Source organism: Pogoniulus pusillus, chromosome 28 (assembly GCF_015220805.1).
Source record: "Pogoniulus pusillus isolate bPogPus1 chromosome 28, bPogPus1.pri, whole genome shotgun sequence".
NCBI lineage: Eukaryota > Metazoa > Chordata > Aves > Piciformes > Lybiidae > Pogoniulus > Pogoniulus pusillus.
The window spans coordinates 18,937,931-18,965,282 of NC_087291.1; the positions used below are offsets into that span (position 1 = coordinate 18,937,931).

General features: G+C 50.5%; 1 long non-coding RNA gene across 2 annotated transcripts in view; it reads right to left on the reverse strand.

Annotated features, from left to right (window-relative positions):
• Window positions 1-26,781, reverse strand: part of LOC135187821 (uncharacterized) — an 83,797-nt gene extending 57,016 nt beyond the window's left edge. For both annotated transcript variants that reach the window (XR_010307461.1, XR_010307460.1), the window contains exons 1-2: window positions 26,681-26,781; window positions 4,191-6,062 (exon numbers count right to left, since the gene is read on the reverse strand). This is a non-coding gene — a long non-coding RNA (uncharacterized LOC135187821). The remainder of the gene's footprint in view (window positions 1-4,190; window positions 6,063-26,680) is intronic.
• Between the last annotated feature and the right edge of the window lie 571 nt (window positions 26,782-27,352).

Below are 27,352 nucleotides of genomic sequence, written 5' to 3' on the forward strand. Positions count from 1 at the left end.
TGCCAGGCTCTGGGAACCCTTTGAGACAAGAAGTTTCTTCTCATGTCCAACCTAAACCTCCCCTGGGGCAACTTGAGGCCATTTCCTCTCCTCCTGTCACTTGACAGGGGGTTCCAACCATCAGCAAAGCCAAGATTCCACAGCAGCAAGAAGGAAAAAGGAAGCAAAGGAATTTCAGCACTTCACTGAGCAGATGAGATGCGACAGAGACAAAGCAGGTAATAAAATCTTCCTGCAGTTGCTGAAGCTGGACTCTCAAAAGCCGCTCAAAGCAATTCTCAGGCTAAATTCAAATGCTAGCACCTGATCTTCATGATAGGGGACACCAGAGAAGCAGAGAGAAATCCTTCCTCATCCTGTTGTTTATAGATGACTGTAGCCAAAAATCTGTCCCCAGCCTAGCTCCAGCCAGAATGCCAGAACATTTGCTTGCTTTGATGACACAGGGAGACAGTGAGTGACATCAGTTGGGTGATTTCACCTTCCAAGGACAGAACCATCACAAGTTTGGCAGCTTGCTATGGGATGGTTTAAAGCAAGGCCCTGGATGAATCACTCTTGGAGATGATTTTCTGCTGACCTCTCCCAGCTGCCTCTCTTGTGCCACCAGCTTGGATACCAGCAGGGCAGTCTGCCCTGCTGCCATGAGAAATGGCACAGCAGGATGCTTCTCAGCCCTGGTTATGAAAGACTCCAGCAGCTTGCCCCAGACAGGAGATGGTCTCATTCTGATAATGGATGATCCATGCTCTCAAGGGCAGCACTGCCTGCTCTCCTCTCTTGTTGGCAGCAAATCTGTACTAGCATCTTCAGAGCCTTCAGGAGAACTTCATCCATTGTATTCATCTTATCAGCTAGGCACAGCCTCTCCTAATATTCTGGCATCCCAGTGTCACTGGCAGGAGATTCAAATCATGCCAGTTCCTACTGCTCCTGTTACTGCACAGCTGTTGCCACTGCCTCTTCCCACTTATCTCGGTAACCAGAGACACCGAATCCTGCTTTTCAAGTCTCCCCTCCTGGCCAGCTCCTGGCCAGCCAGAGCTCAGCTGTGCTCCACCCCATGGGAATGCAGAGGGCTCACGTGGAACCATGGCAGGCCTGCCCGTGTGCAAATGCATTCACACCTCCCCAGCCCTGGCGCAGACGTGGGCTGCACCGGATTTTTTCACTTCTAGCACAGGAGCACTCATGTCCAAGTCTCTCCCAAAGGGGTTCAAAGCAGACCAGGGGGAAAGAGCTAATGCTGCTATTTTCACAGTCCTGCATCCCAAGCACACAAGGTGTGTGTGCTGCACAGCGGCCTCAGCTAGAGGGATGTGATGATTGCTTGGGTTGGAAAAAACCCTTAAGATCATCCAGTCCAACCTGCAACTCCACAGCACCATGGCATATAAACCATGTCCCCAGGTGCCATGGCCACATGGTTCTCGAACAGCTCCAGGCATGGGGACTCCACCGCCTCCCTGGGCAGCCTGTGCCAGGGTTTGAGAATGCTTTACACCAGGAAGATTTTTCTCATCTCCAACATAAGCCTCCCTTGGCACAACCTGAGGCCATTTCGCTCCTCCTGTCCCTTGTTCCCAGGCAGCAGAGCCCAAGCCCAGCCGGCTGCAGCCTCCTCTCAGGGAGCTGCAGAGAGCAATGAGCTCTGCCCTCAGCCTCCTCTTCATCACACTGCACACCCCCAGGGCCCTCAGCTGCTCCTCCCCAGCCCTCTTCTCCAGACCCTTCACCACCTTCAACCTTTCTCATGCTAAACCTTCATCACTGATCCACCTCCCATCCAGCTGGGTTGTAGTTAAGATGTTCTTCCCCAGATAAAAACAGTCCTGGTGCCTGTTTGTTCCTCAGTGCTGTACACTACATCAGGGAGAAGAATGAGGGAAAAAAATCAAGTGGACATTACTGCAATTTGGGGACATTAAAGTGGATATGTGAAGACTGGAGATGAGGAAGACATTCTTGACAGTGAGGCTGGGCAGACACTGGCACAGGCTGCCCAGGGAGGCTGTGGATGCCCCCTCCCTGGAGGTATCATAGTATCATCAGGGTTGGAAGAGACCTCACAGATCATCGAGTCCAACCCTTTACCACAGAGCTCAAGGCCAGACCATGGCACCAAGTGCCACGTCCAACCTTGCCTTAAAGTGCCCCAGGGACGGCGACTCCACCACCTCCCTGGGCAGCCCATTCCAGTGTCCAATGACTCTCTCAGTGAAGAACTTTCTCCTCACCTCGAGCCTAAACCTCCCCTGGCGCAGCCTAAGGTGTTCAAGGCCAGGCTGGATGAGGCCTAGAGCAAGCTGAGCTGGTGTGAGGTGTCCCTGCCCACGGCAGGGGGTTGAGGCTGGGTGGTCTTGAAGGTCCCTTCTGACCCAAGTCAGTGATTCTCCTAAGTGAGACCCTTACAGATGAAAGCTCAGTCCCACTGAGAGAAGAGTAAAGCTCAGCAGCCAGTGAGGGCTTCCACGTCCCTTACCCCAGCAGACTTTCCCCAGTTTTCTGGAGATAAGCAGGGCAGAAAGGATGATGTCTGGGCTTCACCTGACCTCCCTTTCCTTTTGAGAGTGGCTGACGTCCAGCATAGGAGGATTGAGAGGGGCTCCATGACGTACAGCAGGGAAAAGCAAAATGGTGCTGATGTGGAAACAGTGAGGAGATGGGCTGAAGGCATGTGAGAAGGGTGGAGTGGAGCTGCAAAGTGGGAGAGAAAAAGTGAGATGTGCTAAGATAGGGAAATTAAAGGAAAAAACAAGTCAGGAAAGAAAAAAAAGCAGCTCAGTAAGATGGGAATGAGTCAAGAAAAGGAAAAAAAAACAAACCAAACCAACAAAATCAGCAAAGTGAAAGCTGGAAGCAAAAAGTATAACACCTAGACAGAGAAATAAGGCTCAGACTGGAGCCCTTGCCAGACTGGCTGGATACGCCTTGTACCTTAGCACATGACATCATGTGGCCATATGCCATGTGCAGATGACTGACAGCAGGAGGAGCAAACAGGGAGAAGCAAACGATAGTGCAGATGAAAGGATAAGGACTGTCACCACTCCTCAGGCAGGAACCTGACTCCCAGACCAGAAGAGAAGGGGAACAGTCACCACATTCAGAAGCATTTTCCTTCCTTGTTCCATCCTGAGGCACTCCTCCCCTCTTCAAGTGGGAGAATCATGAGAACAGAATGTGTTCTATGAGCAACACATGGCCAGCACCAGAGAACCACTGAGGATGTCTCAGGAGCTGCACTTGTGGTAAACCTGCACCCTCTGCCACCCTTGTGCTGGGTATCAGGAGCCGTTTATGCTAAGCAGGAGTTTTGCTTAAAGAATGGAGATAGACAGTGCTACAACCAGTCCTTCCCTCCCTTCCAAGGCTTCCCAGGTGTGAGATTTGACAAAAATTGCACCCACCCCACAGGAAGCCCCCTGAGCTGTGGCTCCCTGGCGTGCTTCGGATGCAGCCCCACCGTGAGCACCGCTGGCCCCAGCTGCTTAAGCCAAGCCTGAGCCGAAGCGAGCGGCGATCCGAGAGCGCCGAGGCTCCGGCGCGTTCCCACCTCATGTGCTCTCCACACCTGCATGGCGTGGGGCTGGCTAAGGACACCCATCTCCACACCCTGCCCTCTAACAAAGAGCAGGCCCCAGCTTGGCTCCTCTCTCCCACCAAGTCCTTCCCAGGCCTGGTGCCGATGGAGGTACCTCATTCCCTCTCACCTTGCCAACTCCTCCCACACATTCTGGCCTGCTCAGCTCTGCTTCCACCTCTCAAAAAGGTCCTCAGCAGATTCTCTCTACCCTGGACTGGTGCCACAGCAGCTTGACTTGAGATGCAGACAGCCAAGGAAGTCTTGCCTAGGTAGAAACCACCACCACCAGCACCAGAGCAAGTCAGCCAGGCTGTGGCACTGACAAAACTCAGCTGCTTTCCTCACTCTCCACAGATTCATACAATCCTAGGACGTGTTGGGTTGGAAGTGACCTTACAGATGATCCACTTCCAACCCCCTGCCATGGGCAGGAACACCTCCCACTAGAACACCTTGCTCAAGGCCTCATCCAGGCTGGCCTTGAACAACCTGTCCAGAAATTCCTTTCACACAATAGGGGAAAACCACCCTTGAGAGAAGGCTGCTTGCCCTAGCAGACCCTGCAGCAGGCCCTTTGATGTCCCCTGCCACCACCTGCACCTACCTTCAGCCTTTGTCATCACATGGAGCAACCTTCCAGAGCAGGGGGACAAATATCAACCACAGCAGGAAGCTTCCTCCACAGAAGTGTTCTCCAGCACGATCAGGCCTGCCTTCGGAGAAATGCATCAGCAGCCAACATCTAGTGGCAAATGTCACAGCATAGAGCTCCTGCTCAGGGAATGTTCTGGAACAAGAAGGCCATTCCAGAAACCACACTGCTGCCACGCTCATGGACAGAGCAAGAGGCTGACTTTGCCAGAGAAATTATGTCCTTCCAATTAGTCCTTTTTCTTCTCCGCAGAGCCCCATGGGTCCCAGCAGTAAGGAGCTGGAACTCTTTACCAAGGCAAGTGGTAACTTGGTAAACAGGATTTCCAGCTCAGAATCCAAACGTCAGCAGCAGCAGCAGCAGCTGGTGTCCAAAGCCCTACAGACACAGGCAGCAGAGGCTGTTTCTGGAAGAGACGCTGAGAGGACACACATGACTCTCAGCACAGAACCTTCCTTCCTCTGCAGAAGAAGCTATTTCCAGAAGTTCTGATCTCTGCTGGGCTCCGCTGGCTTCAGTTCAGGTTTCCTTCTAGGACCCAGGTGTAACACTGTGATGTCCTAGAGACAGCTACAGGCTCCTGAATGCAGCCATTAACTCTTCTCAAGGGAGCTGTTTCCTAGACAGCTTTTCACTAAACATCATCTTCCCTCTGGACTTCTCCCTTCTTCCCTCACCCTGTCTTCAGGAGTACCTTCCTTCTTTTGCACCACTTCCAGACCTTGTAGCTTCTAGCTGGAGGACAGTCATTGGTGGTGATCCTCAGGGCTCAGTGCTGGGGCCAGTTCTCTTTAATGTCTTTATTAATGACCTGGATGAGGGCGTTGAGGTTCCCTCAGCCAGTTTGCAGCAGATGACACGGAGCTGGGAGGGAGTGTTGAGGAAGGCTACAGAGAAGTCTGGACAGGCTGGATCGATGGCATGAGGCCAGTGGGATGAAGTACAACAAGGCCAAGGGCTGGGTCCTGCCCTTGGGTCACAACAACCCCATGAAGTCTGCAGGCTGGGGGCAGAGTGGATGGGAAGTGCCCTGGGGGTGCTGGGTGACAGCAACTGGAGATGAGCCAGGGGTGCCCAGGTGGGAACTCTGTGAAGTTCCACCTCCACACGAGGAAAATGTGAGAGTGCTGAAGTCCTGGAGCAGGCTGCCCAGACAGCTTGTGGAGTCTTCTCCTTTGGAGACTTTCAAGGCCCATCTGGATGTGAGCCTGTGTGAGCTGCCCTGAGTAATCCTGCTCGGGCAGGGGGTGGCCTTGATGATCTCCAGAGGTCCCTTCCAACTCCTGCCATGCTGGGATTTTGTGATTCTCTGTTAGGGCATTTTTCCTGCACAAAGCTTACAGAGATGAGGTTGGTTCCTTATGCCAGAGGACATTCCAGAGTCCTCCAGCCCATTTCATTGTGTTCTACTCCTCATCTACAACTGTGGTTCCTCTTTGTATCATCTTCCTGTGTGGCCTCTCCTGTGCTTCCTTGCACAGCCATTAGCCTGGGCTCTGCCAAGCTGGGCTCTGCCGGATGGCTGCTGCTAATGGAGTTGAGTATTTTCTGTCATCCAGTAGTGCTTTGGCTCTGGAAATGAGACTATGGATTGGGGATCATGATCTGATTGATTATTTTTAGTTTGCTCTGCTGCTGCAGCAGGAGAAGCAGCTGGCAAAAGGCACGATCACTGCTGAGCCAGAACAATGAAGAAGGATTCTTTGTGTGCAGACTTCCCCACAGACTCTGTCTTTGACGCCAGCTTAAAATATTCCCAGTCACTGATGCATGGAAAATGTTCAGGATACAGCAGACAGATCAAAAAACACCAGAAGCAATCACCTGGGAAACAAGAAAAACAGAGAAGTGGAGTCAGAAGAGAATTCAGCAATTCAGCCAACACCTCCCAGCTGCAGGCCAGTGTTGGCAGCCTGCAGCAGGGTCTGCAAACCCTTCTTAGGGCTCCAAGCTTTTTGCTTTTCTGGTTTATTTCTTTTTAATGTAAGGGGCAGAACTGGTTCCTCTCATATTATTCTCTGTGTGATACTTAAAGTCTGCTCTGCAATGGTAAAGCTTCAGCCCCCACCCCAAGTTATTCAAGCATGGAATCACAGAATGGGTTGGACTGGAAGTGACCTCAAAGGTCCAAATGAGGCCACAAAGATGATCAGAGGGCGGGAGAATCTCTGCTATGGAGACAGGCTGAGTGTTGGGATTGTTCAGCCTGGAGAGGAGAAGGCTCCAGGGAGACCTTTGTGCAGCCTGAAAGGATTTGAAAGGGCCTCCAGGAGAGCTGAAGAGGGACTTTTGACAAAGGAGTGACAGGATGAGGGGTGATGGCTTCAAACTGGAAGAAGATGGATTGAGATGAGATGCTAGGAAGCAATTCTTGCCATGAGGGTGGTGAGGCACTGGAAGTGCACTGGAGTTGTCTATCAGGTTGTCTATTCTTTTCTTTACCAAAGGAATGATCAAACATTGGCACAGGCTGCCATGGCACTTAGGACCATGGTTTAATTGCCATGGCAGTGTTGGCTTGATGGCTGGACATGACCTTAGAAGGCTTTTCCAACCTGAATGACTCTGATTCTCTGAGGCAGCAGTCGGCCTGCACAACGAAGGCAGAAGCTAAGCAGCTCTTTGTCTCTCTAATGCCATTTTACAGAGCCAGTTTACAACCTAAAACAGAAGACTGGAGAGAAGAGGAAAGAAAGGCAGACATGGAGAACCTCACTACCACTCCAGGGGTGTCAACATCAATGAGACACTTGAGGTCACATTTTCTGTCCAAGATGGATCACTTCTCACTTCTCCTGCCTTCTTTTCACTGTACCTTTTGGGAATGCAACTTTAAGATTGATGTGAAGTATGACTCCCTCTTCCCTAGCTAGGATCAGGTTTCTTCTCCCCACAGCCTGCTGGAAACCTACCTGAGTTTACATTCCAAGAGCATTCCTTCATTAGCACATTCCTGCAGCCCCAATGGCTTCCTGCTCTTTGTAACCAGTGGAGGTAGCTACAGGTTTCTTCAAAGAATCACAGAATGGTTCGGGTTGGAAAAGCCCTCTAAGATCACCCAGTCCAACCAGCAACCCAACACCACCATGGCCACTAAACCACGGCCCCAAGTGGCACATCTTTCGTGCTGTGTTATTTCCACATCTGGCTGAACACACGAAGCAGGAAAGCTGCTGACATCTTCTTGTCAAAGGTAAACTGAGCTCCACTGAGTTTCAGAACGTCTCAGGATGGATCTTCTCTCATCAGAACCAGCTCATCCATCCCAAATTTGAAGAGCAAGGTAGGGGTCCAGATCAAGATTGTTCTGATCTGGCTTCAGATGTTCTCAATGTTCAGAGGTATTTGGGTTTGAGGGTTTGGTGGGGGAGGCTGAGCTGTAATGCCCCTGTCTCACCTCTCCACTGCCTCTTCTCCTACGCGAGTCTTCTTTCCGGCTTCCCTCCCCCTCCAGTGCTCTTCCAAGAATAAAGCTTTTTATTAGTATTATCATAAACATAATTCCTCTAAGAGATAAGAAGCTCCCCAGTGTATCTTTATTAATCCTACTTCTGATAACATTTTGAAAGCAGAGCAGGGAAGAGGCTTCTAAAAGGCATGAGAAGACAGCTGCAGAGCAGCAACAACAGGGCCAGGACATCCTACACTGTCTGAGGCTATTTACAAAGAAGTGTGAGCTAAAACCTGTCCCGTACATGAAGCCACACACTCATGTAAAAGGAGCCACACTGCTCAGACTTCATTTTCCCTTCCAGCATGGCCTGTAATAAGATCTTGCTGTACCTAGGAGTGGCCACCACAGTAGTCTGTCCTCTGTGTGGATCCTTATCCACACAAAGCCAGTTGTGACATCAAGGTCCTGTTGTTGAAGCATGAGTGGAACTTGAGGATTTAAAAAGGGAAGAGAGTTTTACTTGAAGGATGGGAAACTCCTGGACACCCATCAGCAAGCCAGAATGTGCTGGTGTCCACTGGGATTTCACAGAATCCTTGACTGCTTTGGGTTGGAAGGGACCTTTAAGGATCACCACATCCAAGCCCCTGCTAGAGCAGGGGGACCCAGAATGAAAACATGGGGAAAATTCTCCACCTGGAGGCTGGCAGAGCCCTGAAGCAGGCTGCCCAGAGAGGTTGTAGAGAGATTCCAAACCTGCCTGGAGGCAATCCTGGGCAGGCTGCTGTGGGTGACCCTGCTTTGCAGTGTGGCTGGACTGGATGATTTCCACAGGTCCCTCCAATCTCTGCTGTTCTCTGACTCTGTGAAGGAAATATATGTTCTGTACCCAGCTACCCACGCTGAGAAGCCCCAGTGTGGTGGATATCTTCCAGTGATTCACCCTACTCTATATTCCATATTTTTTCTTAAATCTGGGAACACAACCATCTGCTCAAAGTGGGAGGATCACCTTTAGATACACACACAGATAAAAACTCTTTTCATTATTAGAGCACTGGGAAAACGAAATGAGAGGTGAGATGAACACTGATAGCGCCTGGGCTGATCGTGTGGGGCAAAGCGCTCTCTGATGTGCACCAGAAGCAAAGATTATGGAGAGCAGAAGATATTGAGACCTAAATTAATCCTTCTCATTGACTGATAATGCCCTGATCCTGGGGGAATATGCCTAATTTACTACTTCTGAAACTGGCTGGATTCCTTCAGGATGAGCAACTCCCCAACTCATTTCCTACCCATGATAGGAAAGGCTCTGCAGTGGGATGGGGCTGCGCTCAGCTTTGGGAAAGCATCAGACAAGCAGCAGCCACACTCCAGCAGTGACTTGGCTTAGGTCATTTGCTTTCTCATACTGCAAGGAAGAGAGAAGATGTTGGAGCATACTGTAAGAAATAAAAGCTGGAAATGAGATGCATGGCACTGGTTTTGAGCAGATAGATGCTGTCCTCTGCATGCTCCTGCACTCCTGAAGCTACAGGAGAGCACCTGCAGTGCAGGGCAGAAGCATGATGCTGGTACAAGGAAAGAGGTTCTGCTCCCCACTGCCTCTGGGCTCAGCACTGGGGATGCCACACTTGGGAGTGCTGCGGTCAGGTTTGGGGGCCTCACTGCAAGGAGGACATTGAGGGTCTGGAGCAGGCCCAGAGAAGGGCAAGGAACCTGGGGAAGAGTCTGGAGAACAGGGCTGGGGAGGAGCAGCTGAGGGCCTGGGGATGTGCAGTGTGGAGCAGAGGAGGCTGAGGGCAGAGCTCATTGCTCTCTGCAGCACCCTGAGAGGAGGCTGCAGCCAGCTGGGATTGGGATCTGCTGCCTGGGAACAAGGGACAGGAGCAGAGGAAATGACCTCAAGCTGCCCCAGGGGAGGTTTAAGGTTGGAGATGAGGAGAAATTTCTTTGCTGCAAGAGTGGTCAGGGATTGGCACAGGCTGCCCAGGGAGTGGTGGAGTCCCCATGCCTGCAGGTGATTCCAAGAGGCAGAGATATGGTGCTGAGGGCTTAGCCCCAGCTTGGCAGAGTTAGAGAATGGTTGGGCTGGACCTTGAAGGGCTTTTCCAACACAACCATTTCATGATTCTGTAAGGTGACTCTGTAATGGGTTCCATGGGTTAATAATGGACTGGCTACAATAACCAGGGCATGAGAATTCAGGACTCAAAGGCGACGTCTCCAGGGAAGGCATTTTGTTCACCCAGACCTTTACTGCCTAACAGCACAACAAAAATGACTGCCACAAAGGCAATGCAAAGTGAAGATGTCCTACTGCGCTCTGTGCTCTCTCAAGCTCCTTAGCAATGTGCAGAAAGCTCATTCTCTTTCTTCTCAAAAAAAGGCAGACCTTGGTACTTAAGAGCCAGCTTCTGTTGATGCCAAAGGTGCTGTAAGCCAAGGAAGTGCAAAGGGATTTTGCAGTCATTCATCAGTTAGGGTTCGATTCTGTAAAACCCAAACTGGCCATTTCAAATTCTACCTTTGGATTTCCTGCACAGAGTCCTATCTTTGACCTGTCTAAAATGCAATGTCCATGGAATCACAGACTGGGTTGGGTTGGAAGGGACCTTCAAGATCATCCAGCCCCAGCCCCCTGCCATGAGCAGGGACACCTCCCACCAGGACATCTTTCTCCAGGCCTCATCCAGCCTGGCCTTGAACACCTCCAGAGGGGGGCATCCACAGCCTCCCTGGGCAGCCTGCCCACCCTCACTCTCAAGAATTTCTTTGTCATCTCCTGCCTCAATGTTGCCAAATAAGCCTTCAAAGACAAAAGCTGCTGCTGACCACCTCCAAACCTCACACAGCCATGCTGTATTAAAGACTCACTGCTAGGATATTTAGGCATCAGAAAGTGGTCACAGTAAAAGCTGCTGAGGTTTTGGGGTCAGGGATCCTGATGTTCTTGCTTTGACGAACGCTTTCTGCAGCACCTTCATACTATAAGCTATGTTTAAAATTACATGGCTCTGCTTAAATCAGTGACTTGAACTTGCCCTTTGAAGTCAGAGACAATCAAAGAGATGTGTCCCCAGTGTCCACAGCAAGGGGTTAGAAAGAGAGAGGGAGGAACCAGGGAGGCTGTTAGAGGTGTTCAGGAGGACAGGGCTGATTGAAGGCTGCTTCCAACTCAAACCATTCTGTGGTTCTGTGGTTCTCTGAACAGTAACAACTGCTGAGCCTTGCTGACAGAACTCCTCGTTCTCAGAGCCATCCAAGAGTTCAGACAAAGCTTTCTTCTGCTCTGCAGCTCTGTGGTCTTTCTCACCAGTTACTGGAAGCACTGCCAATAAACCAGAGCTTGCACAAGAACTTTTCCCACACTCGTTTCTACCTCTCTGGTCCAGAGTACCTTGCTCCTAGTTTCACAGCTCAGCTGTTCCACAGAGCTGTGTTTTTACCACCCCCAAGCAATTCCAAGATTTTCCCAGCGATTAAAGCAGGCAGCAGCTCTGTGTTTACTGCAGAGTGCAGCAGAAAGGAGCCTCATCCTCGCAGAAGGAATGTGGTCACCTTCCACAACAGCCTGCCTGGCTCACCTCCTGTCCTGGTGGATTCTCGGAGTGCAAAGACGCTTCTGTTAAAGCAGTGACATTAAATGGCCCTGATGAGATTTAGCACATTTACCACAGCTCTTCCATGTCTCACTGTAGGAGGTGGATATTCAAACCCCAGTCCTCCTTCAACCTGAAAGCATTCCTAATCCCCTTCTCCTTGGCCCATCTGCAGCCTCATTACAGCTGCTCTTTATCTCTCACCTATTTTCTCTTAGGCGCTTACGCAGAGAAGAATCCCTACAGAGGAAAAAGCTTAAGCACTTGATTAACTTTAAACACACTGAAGCTAGTGCTCAAAGCTGAGCAGGTGCTTCCTGCTCTCCCCAGTCAGCACCTGACAGCCACGGGGTTTGGGCTCTGCAGTGCTCCAGGGAAATAACCATCTGTGCTGGAGAGCTGGGAATAGGAGTTCCCCAAGGGCGAGTGAAGGGTCCTGCACCTGGGGAGGAACAACCCCTGCACCAGTACAGCTGAGGGGGCACCTTCTGGGAAGCAGCTCTGGGGAGAAGAACCTGGGAGTGCTGGTGGACAAGAAGTTCACCACGAGCCAGCAACGTGCCCTGGTGGCCAAGAAGGGATGCACTGAGAAGAGTGCAGCCAGCAGGTCAAGGGAAGCTCTCCTTCTCTACTCAGCCCTGGCCAGGCCACAGCTGCAGTACTGTGTCCAGTTCTGGGCTCCCCAGCTCAAGAGGGACAGGGACTTGCTGGAGAGAGTCCAATGGAGGGCCAGAAGTATACTGAGGGGATTGGAGCATTGCTCTGAGGAGGAGAGGCTGAGAGCCCTGGGGTTGTTGAGGCTGGAGAAGAGCAACCCCAGACAGGAGCTGATGAATAATTTTCAATATTTAAAGGGTGGAGCTCAAGAGAATGGGACCAGGTTCTCTGTAGTGGTGCCCAGTGACACGACAAGGGGCAACAGGCACAAACTGGAACCCAGGAGGCATCACTTGCACTGGAGGAACTGCAGATTGCTCTGGTGCTGGAGATCAAGCTTCCATCCATGCAGTGGTACCCAGCCTTCATGGGCAAGACCTGAAGAGTGCCCTGTTGTGTACCTGGGGATGACCTCCAGGGTTGTGTACCTCGAGAGACCCAGGTGCTCCCTGCTCTCAGAGCTGGATTGCAGTGCAGGCTGTGCGAAGGGTTTCAGGCACATTTCATGCATGCAAAGGGCAGCTGGATATTAGCAAGGACAAATTTGCCAATTCAGCTGTTAACCTTCAGGAAAGGCTCCGGGGTTTGACTTGGGACACTCACCACGCACATGCAACCTGCAGTAGGAATGGACTGACACCAAGGCTCCAGCTCCTTACCCACCATCACCAGTGTTATTTCATAGCATCAGCTGAGGTTCCCCAGACAGAAGCTGGCTTCACTCTTGGTCAGTTTGGAGACAACACTAAATTGGGTGGCAGTGTTAATCTGCTTGAAGGTGGGAAGGGTTTGCAAAGGGATCTGGCCAGGCTAAATCTGTGGGCCAAGGTCTGGATCCTGCCCTTGGGTCACAACAACCCCATGAAGGCTGCAGGCTGGGGGCAGAGTGGCTGGAAGTGCCCAGCAGAGAAAGCCCTGGGGGTGCTGGGTGACAGCAGCTGGAGATGAGCCAGGGGGTGCCCATGTGGCCAAGAAGGGCACCAGCAGCCTGGCCTGGATCAGCAGTGGTGTGGGCAGCAGGAGCAGGGCAGGACTGTGCCCTGCACTCAGCACTGGGGAGGCCACAGCTGAAGTGCTGGGGTCAGGTTTGGGGCCTCACTGCAAGGAGGACATTGAGGGTCTGGAGCAGGCCCAGAGAAGGGCAAGGAAGCTGGGGAAGGGTCTGGAGAACAGGGCTGGGTAGGAGCAGCTGAGGGCCCTGGGGGTGTTGACTGTGGAGATGAGGCTGAGGGCAGAGTTCATTGCTCTCTGCAGCTCCCTGAGAGGAGGCTGCAGCAAGCTGGGGTTGGGCTCTGCTCCCTAGTAACAAGTGGCAGGAAGAGAGGAAACGGCCTCAGGCTGTGCCAGGGGAGGGTTAGGCTGGAGATGAGCAAATTTTTTTTGCTGCAGGAGTAGTCAGGGATTGGCAGAGGCTGCCCAGGGAGGTGGTGGAGTCCCCATGCCTGGGGGTGTTTAAAAAACTTGTGGCCACGGCACCGTGAGACATGGTTCAGTGGCCATGGTGGTGCTGGGTGATGAATGGACTCGATGACCTCCAAGGTCTTTTCCAAGCCTCTGTCTCTAAGTTCAGCCTGGGTGGAAGCTGAGGAGCAGAGCACATGGTGTAGGAAGTGCAGCTCCTGCTCTCCCTGCCTGGGCACAGCACATGCATCTTTTACAGGCAAAAGCAGCTAACAGCCTCAGAATGAGTGCATGCAGAGCTGGCAGAAATGCCCCACAGAATGAATAACTTTATGTATTTTAATCCCTCTTAACCAGCTTTAGCCTCCAAAGAGTTTCTCATTTCTTCTCTTCCATGATTTAGCAGCCAGCAATCTTGCAGCCCTACTGTGCTTAGAAGGGGGCTCCATTTTTTCCTTTCTAACAAGGGTTCCAGCAGATTTGGAATGTCAGACAAGTATTCTATTTGCACGTTGACTTTTTTCAGGCTGAACACAGCCACAGCTGAATGCTTCTTCTTGAGAGCCGTAAAGGCAAGACAGCCACTGCTGCCTGCTCTGCCAAGTGCAGCACCACTCCTGGACAAGCTCTACCAGATGCTTGCTTTCTGAAAGCCAACAGTAGTTTGGGGAGCATCGAGTAGAGTGTGGCCAGCAGGTCAAGGGAGGTTCTCCTCCTCTTCCCTGGTGAAACCACATCTGGAGTACTGTGTCCAGTTCTGGGCTCTCCAATTCAAGAGGGACAAGGAACTACGGGAGATAGTCCAGCAGGAAGCGACTAAGATGATGAGGGAACCAGAACAGCTACCTGATGAGCAAAGGCTCAGAACCTTGGGGCTGCTGAGCCTGGAGAACAGCCTGAGAGAGGATCTGATCAACAGCTAAAGTGTGGAGGTCATGAGGATGGAGCTGGACCCTTTTAAGTGATGACAGGACAAGGGGAAGTGGACATGAACTGAAACCTAGGGAAGTTCCACCTAAACATAAGGAAAAAAATCTTCCCTTTGAGGGTGGCAGAGCCCTGGAGTAGCTGCCCAGAGAGGTGATGGAGTCTCTGTCTCTGGAGGCATTCCAAACCCATCTGGTCATGTTCCTGTGTGGTTCACTCTTGGTGATCCTGCCCTAGTAGGGTGGATGGACTCAGTGATCTCTGATTCAGGGACCTTCCAGTCCCCACCATTCTGTGATTCTGGACCCAAATCACAGAAGCACCTCCAGGGCTGGCAGAGGAACGCTGGAGCTGGTGAGTCCAGCAGGCAGGGTTGCTCTGGTGTACATTTGGAGGTCTCATGAACCTCGGGGAGTCCTGGCAGACTGCAGTGAGGCACTGCTGCTGCAGAAACACCTTGTAACTGCTCCTGCCCCCGCAGAGAAAGCTGCCTTGATCTCCTCCCTGTATTTACAGCAGCCTTTACTATCTGCACTCAAGGAGATCACCTTGAGATATGCTTCAAACACAGCAAGTCCCTCGAGTTTTTTCCCCAGATGTTAAGGAAGAAAAAAACTATTTAAACACTCACTTCAGGGGAGCTGCAGACAAAGGCTTTGCCTCTTCCCAGATGTGGGTTCTGCCTGCCTTTGAAGTGAAGCTATTGAGCCAGCCGTGGGACTGCTCTGCACCTTCTCTGGCTGCTGTCCTGGTTTCCAACACCTCCTGCACTGCAGTCATCAGGATCTGCTGCTCTGGCAGAGCTTTCTCTCCAGTTCTTCAGCCTGCCTTAAAAATAAGAGAACTGAGGATGTGAGTCTCTGAGGGGCAGAGTACTGTCACCAGTCTTGTGGAAACCTGCCATTTGGTCTAATGGAAGCTGCAACCAGACTGAAGACATTTCCCTGGCATGAAGGAAGATCCACAAGCAAAAAGGTTAAAATCAGAGAATCACAGAAGGGTTTGGTTTGGAAGGGACTTTCAAGACCATCCAGTTCCAACCCTCTGTCAGGGGCAGGGACACCATCCACCAGCACAGCTTGCTCAAGGCCTCATCCAGCCTGGCCTTGAGCACCTCCAAGGAGGGGGCATCCACAGCCTCCCTGGGCAGCCTGTTCCGGTGTCTCCCCAACCTCACTGCCAAGAATGTTTTCCTAACCTCCAGTCTCAATCTAAACTATAAGGCACACAGAAATATTTTAATCTGTCAGATCTACCTGAACCTGCCTGTTTATTTGGGTAGGTGCAGTCTAAGTTTACTGTCTGTGCTTCCACAAAATCATACAATCACAGGATGATGGGGCTGGAAGGGACCTCTGGAGATCATCCAGTCCAACCCTCCTGCTAAAGCAGGGCCACCTAGACAAGGTTGCACAGGAAACAAGTCCAAGCAGGTTTTGAAAGTCTCCAGAGCAGGAGACTCCACAGCCTCTCTGGGCAGCCTGCTCCAGGCTCCAGCACCCTCACACCAAAGAAGTCTCTCCTTAAGTTCAAGTGACACCTCCTGGGTTCCAGTCTGTGCCCACTGCCCCTTGTCCTGTCATGGGCACCACAGCCCCAGCCTCTTGACCTCTACTCTTACAGATCATCTAATTCCAACCCCCTATCACTAGACCAGGTTACTCAAAGCCTCATCCAAACTGGCAGTAAAGTTGGAAATTAATTGTTTGTTATTTGGTTTCACTCTTTTTCCCCAGAGATGCTTTGTGCAGATGTCAAACACTTGAGCTGTCATCCTAACCACACGAGAAAAGCATAAATGAACCCCAGGATCCACACCCAGGAGGTTCAACCTAAGCAGAGTCCCTTTGCAGGCTGCTTCTCCATCGTGACAGAATCATCAGGTAAGCTCCTGGTCCTGATTCTGCTCCAGCTCCAGCCTTCACGTCAGGTGAAATGGGTAGAATTTGAGATCTCTCTGTCCCCATCCAAGGGTTCTGTTTCTCAGAGGAAGTGCCAGCTCAGCTCATGAAATGGACGGAGCTTGTTTGCTGGCTTCCCCTGCCACTTCTGCTAGAGGGCAGAGGTTGGTGCCTGGAGGTAGACCCCATGGCTGCTGGTGACACCACTTCTCCAGACGCCGAGACATGAAGCCAGACAGCAAGAGGGTCTTTCCTCCAGGTTTCACCCAGGAATCTTTCCAGCCTGGATAAACACAGCAGAGTGTAAAATGTTGACTGCAATGTTAAGTTCTGATGGCCATAAAAATAACTTTTTAATTAATTCCTCTGATCTTCAAAGCCAATTTGTGTCTCAGGTTTTGTGTTCTCTCTCCAGTAAGGATTACTTAATTAATTTCCAATAGATTAAAAGGTTTATTCTGACTAATCTATTTCCTACAGGTTTAAAGGATTTGGGCAGAGCAAATTCAAAGATGGCCTTTGTTGTCAGCCTCTGCAATGTGTACTTAGACGGAGGAAAACATTTCCATCGTGCTGCTTCAGAAGTCTCATTTACAAGCCTGAGTTTCCTCCATGTAAAAAGGCAACCACTGCAGAGCAGCATTCAGATCAAATCCTTTCAGTTGGAAAGGCCCTCTAAGATCACCCAGTCCAACCAGCAACCCAACACTACCATGGCCACTGAACCACGTCCCACAGTGCTCTCCTCCCAGCAAACTCAGCAGAGATCTAAACAATGAGATGTGTCCCAGTTGGGTGTCAATTGAGGTAAACACTGCTGAAAAAGGGTGATGCAGTGCACTTCAATGTGGCAGTCCTGGCCATGCCAACCCAAGTTACAGAAGCACAAAATTATTTTGGCTGGAAAAGACCTTTAAGATCATTGAGTACCACTGTTAATCCAGCACTGCCAGGTCACCATTAGACCACGTTGCTCAGCACCACATCTACATAGCTTTTACAGCCCTTCAGGGACACAGACTCCACCACTGCCCTGGTCAGCCTGGGCCAGGGCTGGACAACTCCTTCAGAGTAGAATTTTTTCCTCATGTCCAACTTGAACCTCTCCTGGTGCAACCTGAGGCCATTTCCTCTTGTCCTTTTTGTCTTTCTTGCATCAAGAAATTTGAGAGTGGCACCACATTGACAGTGAGGTGCTGCAACCTCTCCAGAGAAGGGCAATGAACTTGATGAAGAGTCTGGAGAACAGGGCTGCTGAGGAGCAGCTGAGGGACCCGGGGCTCTTTAGACTGGAGGAGGCTGAGGTAGGTGGGGGTTAGTCTCCACTCTCAAGTAGAGTGACAAGAGAGGAAATGGCCTCAGGGTTTAGGATGGAGATGAGGAAAGATTTCTCTGCTGGAAGAGTGGTCAGAGATTGGCACAGTCTGCCCAGGGAGGTGGTGGAGTCCCCATGCCTGGGGGGTGTTCAAGAAACATGTGGTCATGGCACTCTTTGGCACGGCTTAGTGGCCATGGTAGGGTTGGGTTGCTGGTTGGACTTGATGATCTTGGACTGATTTTCCATCCCAAACAATTCTGTGCCTCTCTGATCACTACACGTGATGTACGCTGCAGTACAAGCTAAACAGACACCCTGATTAGGAACGTGCATAAATCTGAGCTCTTCAGTTCAATCTGCACGCAAACCACCACGCCCAGGAAAAGAATTCAGCTGTGGATAATGTGAAATTGTTTGGCAAAGCAGGAGAAAAGGACTGCTGCACAGCAGAGGCAGTGAAGCTGCTCCTGAGGGTTCCTCAGTCAAAGCAGGTCATCCCTCAGGAGCAAAGAGATCTCCTCCAAAGTCAGGGCAAGAGTTGTAGCTGTAAGCTGGTGGATGTGCAGCCTTCAGTTCTCCAAGTATTGTATGCCTGAGGGAGCTTTTGTTGACTTGCATAGATTTACTCCCAGCTGGTGCCAGCCTAAGTGGCAGAATCAAGCTCTCCATGTAGACATTCTGCTGGTTAACTGAAAACCTGAGGGAACATTGAATTGAGGCATGCCTGTTTTTCTCTCCACCCCTAAGATGTTGCAAGATATGATCAAATGCAGTGCAAGATGCTTAATCTTATTTGCATATTTCCCCAACATTTTATGCAAGAGGCTGGGGGAAAAAAAAAGAAAGTTCCACAGAGCAGGCATCTCCTTGGCTGGGTAACAAACGGTGTGTTCAAGGACAGCTCTGCTTCCCCCTGCGTCATCTCTTCGCAGCTCGATTCTGCCACCATTGTTATGCAGGTCACTGACAGCTACTGAAAACTGTCTAACATCTGTACTGGAAAACACCAGAGGGGAGCGGGCCCCAGTTGGTTACTGGGGCTTGCACTGTATTGATGCTGCAGATCTATTCTTCCTTTTTCTAAAGTGTAATTCACTTCTGGCTTGTGGTGACTTGCAGAGTGGTTAATTACTGCTGGGAGGCAGGGTCTGTGGCATGGAGGTCATTAAGAAAAAGGCAGATGTAGGGAGTGTAAAACCAGCCAGTTTTGTTAGATCTGGCTCATTTAAGCAGAGGGGGACATGTTTTATAGCATGCAGAAAGCAGAAAGCTTTGTCTCGCAGCAAACCCACAGTGGTTTCCTTTCTGGTTTCAGAGCCACTGGTTGGCAGTTCTGGGGTGCTGCCCTTCCACAGACCAGCTCTGTCACAGAGCTTTCCCTGCCAGGCAGTCCGCAGACCGCCAGGGTCCTGTCCCTCAGGAGCTTGTCCTTCGCAGCGCCAGGGGACTCCTTCTGCAGGAACTACCCAGGCGGGGGAGCACTCTAAGACGGGCACCCCACGGCGGGAAGTCCCCAATATTTGTACCCTTCCTAGACAAAGAGCAGAGTTAGCACTGCCTGGGCACCAAGGCCACAGGTGACCCCCAGCCCGACCCAGCGCGGGCACTGCACGGGCACCCCTGGTGCTGGACGGGCCCTTTGCTCCCCTGCTTCGCGCCTGCAGGGCAGGGGAACAGGTTTTTCGTGCCTTTTCCCCTCCCATTCATACCACAGAGGGAGAAGGATTTTGGGGTATACCGGACTCCAGGACACTGCTCAGCCCCAAGGAAACATGACCAAGCTTCTTTTATCTCTTTGGCATGGAATTTACCTCTCTGTGACACTGACCATTTGAGCAGAGATACTCCAAAGGAGAATACACTTTAGGCATTAGAGGGTCTAGCACAGGGGGTCTCCAGCAAGAGCCTTTCAACCGTTATTAAAGTCACGCAATAGATCCACATACCCAGCTGCCCACTCCCCTGATGCTATCACAACTTCCCCGCAGCAGACACAACCTTCTCCTCTGGCAGCTGGAGATTATGCCATGGATTCTGCTCTCATTTCTAATCAAAACAGCTCCCAGACTCACAAAGAGCATCTGGAAACCAAGAACAAAGCAGAAGCATTTCTGAACACAAATGTTCTGACAAGAGACACTGTATCGATGCTTTACTTTGGCTTTGGATTGTTCACTGGACCTGCAGCAGAACTTATGTGCCCACAGCTCCCTCAGAGGAGAACCCCAGCTCCTGTGCTTAGTGCAGGGACAGACACCATCTGTCCACTATGTCTGCAGTACACAGGGGGAAGCTCTTCCTGCTAAGACAAAGCTGATCCCTTCCTGCCTTCATGTTCTCACCATGTGCTGTCTGACATGAAGAGATTTACTTTCCAGGATAGCCTCTCCTGGTTTGCCTTTACTAGTTTGGCCTCTCTGGTCAGGTCAACTTCATCTTCACCCATTGCTCTCACACACCTTGGGAAAAAGTCTCCCTTTGAACCTCACGTTGAAGACAACACTGGCTGAGCAGGTAACAGCAGAGTCCACCAATGTGCATGACACTGTCTGCCTTTGACACTGTCTGCCACGACAAGCTCCTAGCCAAGCTGGCAGCTCATGGCTTGGACAGATTCACTCTGTGATGGGTCAAGAACTGGCTGGATGGCAGAGCCCAGAGAGTGGTGGTGAATGGTGCCCCATCCAGTTGGCAGCTGGCACTAGTGGTGTGCCCCAAGGATCAGTGCTGGGCCCAGTCCTGTTCAATATCTTTATTGATGATCTGGACGAGGGGATTGAGTCCAGCATCAGTAAGTTTGCAGATGACACCAAGCTAGGAGCAGCTGTGGATCTGCTGGAGGGTAGGAAAGCCCTGCAGAGGGACCTAGGCAGGCTGGATAGGTGGGCAGAGGCCAAGGGGATGAGATTTAACAAGGCCAAGTGCAGGGTTCTGCACTTTGGCCACAACAACCCAAGCAGTCAACTACAGGCTGGGGACAGAGTGGCTGGAAAGCAGCCAGGAGGAAAGGGATCTGGGGGTGCTGGTAGAGAGTAGGCTGAAGATGAGCCAACAGTGTGCCCAGGGGGCCAAGAGAGCCAATGGCATCCTGGCCTGCATCAGGAGCAGTGTGGCCAATAGGACAAGGGAGGTTATTCTGCCCTGTACTCAACACTGGTCAGGCCACACCTTGAGTGCTGTGTCCAGTTCTGGGCCCCTCAATTCAAGAGGGATGTTGAGGTGCTGGAAGGTGTCCAGAGAAGGGCCACAAAGCTGGTGAGGAGCCTGGAGCACAGCCCTGTGAGGAGAGGCTGAGGGAGCTGGGGTTGTTTAGCCTGGAGAAGAGGAGGCTCAGGGGTGATGTCATTGCTGTCTACAACTACCTGAAGGGACATTGTAGCCAGGTGGGGGGAGGCCTCTTCTCCCAGGCAACCAGCAATAGAACAAGGGGACACAGTCTCAAGTTGTGCCAAGAGAGGTATAGGCTGGATGTTAGGAGGAAGCTCTTCACAGAGAGAGTGATTGGCGTTGGAATGGGCTGCCCAGGGAGGTGGTGGAGTCACCATCCCTGGAGGTGTTCAAGAAAAGACTGGATGAGGCACTTAGTGCCATGGTCTCGTTGACTGGATAGGGCTGGGGGATAGGTTGGACTGGATGCTCTCAGAGGTCTCTTACAACCTGGTTGATTCTATGATTCTATGACCTGAAAGAGTGGCCAAGACACAAGTACCCAGCAAGATCATCTTCTCATGGAAGAACTTCTTTGCTACAAGGGTGATGGAACACTGCGACGGGATGCCAGGGAGCAGGTGGAGACTCCACCCCTGAAGACATCCAAAGCTAGGCTTGATAGGGCTCTGAGCAATCTGATGTAGTTGGAGATGTCCCTACTCACAGCAGGGGGGTTGGACTAGATGACCTTTCAAGGTCCCTTCCCACCCAAAGCAGTCTGTGATACTGTGATCCACAAGCATCACCAGAGCCAGGCATATGAACTGCCCTGGCACTCTTGATTCCATGCCCAAAGGCTTCCAGGACTCAGCATCCCACCCTGCCTCTCTCCTGCTGTGCAAATGTTGACAACTGATTGCCCCTCATTTAAGCATTCCAGAGCAGAAGCTGCAAATGCAAAGGCTACTCACTTCCCCAGCGCTCTCTCCACCGCCGAGCCTCTGGTGTCTGATGATGAACAGCACCATGCTGGCATGCAAATTTGCTAAACGTAACCAAGGAAACAGAGTCCTCACTCAAGCCAGAGACTTCTCAGAGCACTTGCTGGAGGCAGTACAGCAGCTCTGGTACCTCTCTCTGCTGTCACTCACCTCTGGGAATGGAATGCAAAAAACATTCCGTGTGTGTGCTGAGAGTAGAAAAAGCTTTGGATGCAAATATAGCCAGCTTGACCTCTCAGGGGAGGGGCTGATGGGATGAGGAAAGCTGACGGCCCAGGATAGCAGCACTAGTCTGACTTTGGTTCCAAGTGGGAAGCAGAGCAATCCGGCAGGTAATAGTCCACTTTTCAAGGCACCTAGGTACAAATCTGTTGTTAATGTGCACCTGGCCATGCGGAGAGGTGTAATGTTGAATCATAGAGCAGAGAATTGTTAGGGTTGGAAAGGATCTGAGATCGAGTCCCACCATCAGCCCAACACCACCATGCCCTCTAAACAAGGTCTCAAAGTGCCATGTCTACACGATTCTTGGCCACTTCCAGGGATGGTGACTCCACCACCTCGGTGGGCAGACAGGGCTGAAATAAGTGACAGAGCTTTTCTGTACCTAGCAAGAGCTTTCTACGAATAGCAAATCACAGAAACCACAGAATCACAGAAACATCCTGGTTCTAAAAGACCCTCAGGATCACCAAGTCTGGGTTGGAAGGGACTTTCAAGATCATCTAGTTCCAACCCTGTGCCATGCTCAGGGACACGTCCTGCCAGACCAGCTTGCTAAAGGCTTCACTCAGCCTGGTTTTGGACGGGGTTCTGAGTCAGAAGATAAGGCTGAGTATACATCCTTGCACTAGCACACAATCACAGAATCATTAAGGTTGGAAAAGCTCTTTAAGATCACTGAGTCGAACCAGCAACCCAGCCCCACCATGGCCACCAAACGACAGCCCCAAGTGCCATGGCCACACCTCCACGAACGGGGACTCCACCACCTCCCTGAGCAGCCTGTGCCAGGGGCATCTATACATTAGAAAAAGTGAGAGGAAATCCCCAAAAGAAAGAAATCCAAAGGAGACCAATCCTGTGGGATTTAGTACTTCACAGTGGTGGCCATAAGTGAGAGTTGTGTGATTCCTGCACGAAAGCAATGTGCAGTAGATACTTCTGCAACCATCAAGCACTATCTGGAAACTCCAACCCTGTGAAGAGCCAGGCTGGCCATGGGCCATCACAGATCCTCTGAGCTACAGGGCAGAGATCTCACTTGCTTCCTTGTCTCCAAATACTAAAAAACCTACTCTCTATTTGTCCCATGGATGCAGAAGAAATTCACTCTGGAAATGGTTGCAGCTTTGGTGACACAGCAGATGTTTCCAACCTAATTTAGATCCAGTACTGTTCTTACTGGTAAAGAAGCTGCTAAGGGAAGAAATTAAAGTGTGTAATTACTGTTCCAGCATTACACTAACACACAAATAATTTCCCTGGCAGGTCACACGATTCCCATGCATATTTTATTAAACTGTAAGAAATAATTTTCTGGGTGACCCTGATCTTCCTGCATGCTTTGAAGTCTGAAAGCCAGCAGTATAGCCTGTAAGTTTAAAGAAATTTAGAAAGAATTGTGAAGTTAAAAGGTACTTTTGATGTTTGCTCTCTCTCTTCCATCACAAGGGCATTCGATGCAGGAGGAGCAGCAAACATGAATGCCTGAACATTTCCATGGCAATCACACTCATTTAACTCTTTCTAATCGCTTCATGGAAAGGGCTGGGGAGAGCTGTCTGCTTGCAAGGGCTGCAGAGATGGCAGTGGGAATTTCACAGAATCACAGAAGTGGTTGGAAAAGACCCAAGACCATCCAGTGCAACCATCAACCCAACAGCTCCACATGGTTAGTAGGCACGGTGGTGCCGCCTGACGGTTGGACAGGATCTCAGAGGTCTTATCCAGCCCTAATGAATCTGTGAGTCTGTGGGTTCAGGGTTCAGCCCAAGAAGGCAGGTGTGATGGACAGAAGGAGGAGTGCATTGAGTGGAACCAAATGAAACTTGTTCACCTTCCAGACAGTGAGTTTGGCCTGTAATGGTTCTGTGATCATCCAGACTCCTGCACCCACATGCAGGCTGGGCTGCAGTGGGACACATCTGTGTGGCACGAAGGCAACATGGTGCCCAGGCAAAGTTCTAGTGCTTCTTCTGAAGTATGCCAAAATCTGGCTGAGAACTGGGACCAGGCTGGCCACATTGTGAATACCTGGTATTGCTCCTTCCCACCATCCTTCAAGTCTCATAGAGCTGAGTTCATTCTCTGACACACCACAGAATGGTTTGGGTTGGAGGGGACCTTAAAGATCATCTAGTTCCAATGCTAGCCAATTCTGATGGGTAGGGACACCTTCTTCTAGACCATCTTGCTCAAGGCTGTATCCAACCTGCCTTTGTCAGAAGATAATTACGCAGTAAGTGAGCAGCAGTGCGGCTGAAGTTCATGGCTGTGACAGTCTGGGAGTTACCTGCCCCCCACGCTTATGAAATCACCCAGACTAGACTGAACTGAGCTGGAAGTTAAGGAAGGAAGCTTCATATCCACAGCACAAGCAGATACTTACAATATATCACAAATAGATACAGCTATAGACAGAAATATACAAGTTAAAGGTAATACAGAAACACAACAGCCCTGCCAGAAACCAGAGTGCCCAGGAGGGGCTCCCAACCACCCTTCCACCTACTTTCCACCCTGCTACCTTATCCCAGAGTCTGCCTTACATGCAAGGTGAGGTTTGAGGGTCGGCAAGGGAGGGTTAGAAAGCAGAAGGACTAGTTACATAGCAAAAGTGCAGGGAGAAAGCACAGAGTCTGACAAAGATCCCCACACACTGTCTTGTTTGTGTTTTGTGGCCTTGCTTTTATCCATCTCAGCAAGCCTATGAGTGCAGCAGACATCACCACTGTTTCCTTTTCACAGCCTATCATCTAGGTCTTCTCACTGAAATATTCCAGTTAGCCTCAAATCAGCACAATGGCCCTTTCCTAACGGACATTCATTTCACAACTGGTAAATCCAGTTTGAAGGGACCTCCCTGCTAAGGCAGGGTCATCCACCCCAGGTTGCCCAGGATCACGACATCCATGCAGGCTCATTTGCTCCTCTATACACTGAACTCTACCTAGGACTTGAAGACAGGCAGAAGCAGTCCCAGGCACCAAACCCCCCCCCCCCCCCCCCCCCCCCCGAATGGATGCCATGTGCAGGACAGGAGGTAGTGCAAGCCACATCTAAATCAGTCACCCAGAGCAATAGCTTCAGGACATGGACTGCTCAGAAGCATTGACTCAAACTCCTGCTCAGCTGCTCAGTAAAATGACCTGACCACCAAAGATGAGGTTTTACATCTCCCAGTTGGTGCAGCGGTCTCTGTTTGCCAGCTGTATTGTAATAACCCAAAATTTAACATCTCTGACCTGATAATTGTTTGAATTTTAATGAACAAGGTGAATTAAACAGTTCAGCTTAGTGCTTAGCCTGAGTTCCTGACAGATGAGGAGATTGTGCTTACTCAACAGCTTTTCTGTGTGGAGACAGAGGGTGCAGAAGCAGACAGGTTTCTCTGGAATTTAAACTCATTCTTCAGAAAAAGATGATAATGCTAATTACAGATACAAGTTGTGGAATTAATTAGTGAGTTTGAGAGCAGCTCCAAAAGGAGGACATGAGTTTTTAGGACTAGGAAGATGTTGAGGGGACTGGCACATCACTCTTAAGAAGAAAGGCTGAGGAACTTGGGGCTTTTTAGTCTGGAGAAGAGCAGCCTGAGGGGGGACCTCTCCAATGCTGATCAATACTTCAAGGGTGGATGGCAGGAGGATGGGCCCAGGCTTTCTTCAGTGATGCCCAGGGACAGGACAAGGGGTAAGTGGCACAAACTGGAACACCCAAACATGAGGAGGAACTTCTGTAATTTAAGGGTGCTGGAGCCCTGGAGCAGGCTACCCAGAGAGGTGGTGGAGCCTCCATCTCTTGTGACAGTCAAACCCTGCCCAGACATGTTCCTGCGCAACCTACTGTAGGTCACCCTGCCTTAGCAGGGGGTTGGGACTCGATGATCTCCAGAGGTCCCTGTCATTCTGTGATTCTTTACCACATTCAGGCACAGTGTGCTTTGTCAAGAGGTGGCCTGTCTGAAGACAGAGAGAGAGAGTCATCAAATCATTTGAACTGGAAAAGATCTTTAAGATTGAGTGCAACCCTTCTCTAACTCTGCCAAGGCTGGGGCTAAGCAATGGCCCTCGGCACCACAGCTCTGCCTCTCAGAAACACCTCAGGGATGGGCATTCAGCCACCTCCCTGGGCAGCCTGTGGGTTTAAGAACTCTTTATATCTCTAGAGATAAACCCCTGTATTATAGAGGGAAGATGTAAAATATACAGAGAAGATAATAATGTATTTATATATTATATATAAAGATAATAGAACACATATTTTATATATAGAAGAAACATATCTATCTGATCTATAGAATATGTATTTTCCACATTATCAGAATATAATTCCCTTGTAATCACACCAGCAGCTGAAGGAGCACAAAGGCCACTTTATGTCTGCCAGCTCATTCTCTTCTCCTTGCTGCTGAAGCTTTTATCACCCTCAGTGGTATCTGCATTCAGCACAACAAACACTGAACATCTTTAAGCTTTCCCATCTCCTTCAGAAGCAAAGGGGAGGGTGGTGTGTTGGTGTAGTTTGCCAACCCCATCAGCAAGCCAAGCAGGAGATAAGTAGATGGTGAAACTGGCTGATTTCCAGGCTGCACATTCACTGCCAGTGTGGCAGCCCTGCTAGCCAAAGCCACCAGCTCCTCTAAATAGAGGTGGATATAGATATCCACCAGGGATCCAGGGAATCCTGCACTCTGCCATTCAAACCCAGGTTTGTTCTGGACATAGACACACACACACACATGCAAAGGCTCTCCTCATCCTCATGCATACTGTACAACTCTAAGCAGAGGATTAGCAGCTGCTTAGGGATTTAACCTCATTTCTATGTAAAAAATTCCCCATCAGCGCTTCAGTAAGGACTTACTGATGAGTGACGTTTCTGTCCAACACTGCTCCTCCCTTCCTGCCTTCTTTCCCGTGCTGAGACACCTAGACCAGTGTCTGCGACAACAGGCAATGTCTCTGCAGTCACTTCTCTTTAGGTTATGAGCACTGCAATTTGGCCAAGTGAGAGTTAAGCATCTTTTTATGTTGCTCCTCCCCACCTCACTTTTTTTTTCTCACTGTGAGGTTTGGAACATGCAAAACACTGCAAAATTCCCCCCGAATGATAAAATAGGCTTGAAGGGCCAAAAGAGTCTGTCTGCCACATCCCTTTGCATCGGAACATTTTGATCTCCTGTGCAATTTCAATTTTGCTGTGAATCAGAACCATCTCCAGCTAGCAGGGAGCGGAACTGGAACTTGCTGATGCTATGGCCTGCCAGGGACAGGAGCTGTCGCTGCTAGGCTGAAGAATTTTCTAGCGCGCTGGTAGCTCAGATACCATCTGACTCTTAGCAAACTGCTTGCGCCTGACCTGCAGCCCGAGCCTTTATATGTATGCAGGAAACCTAATGCTGCTAACAGAAGGTGTTAATGACTTTTTCTTCAGAACCTCGAGTGAATTACTGGCAAGGGTTTTACTGTCAGCACTGAGTAACAAAGGGAATCATATGCCAGCAAACCAACTGTGCACTGATGCCTTTGTCTGCAC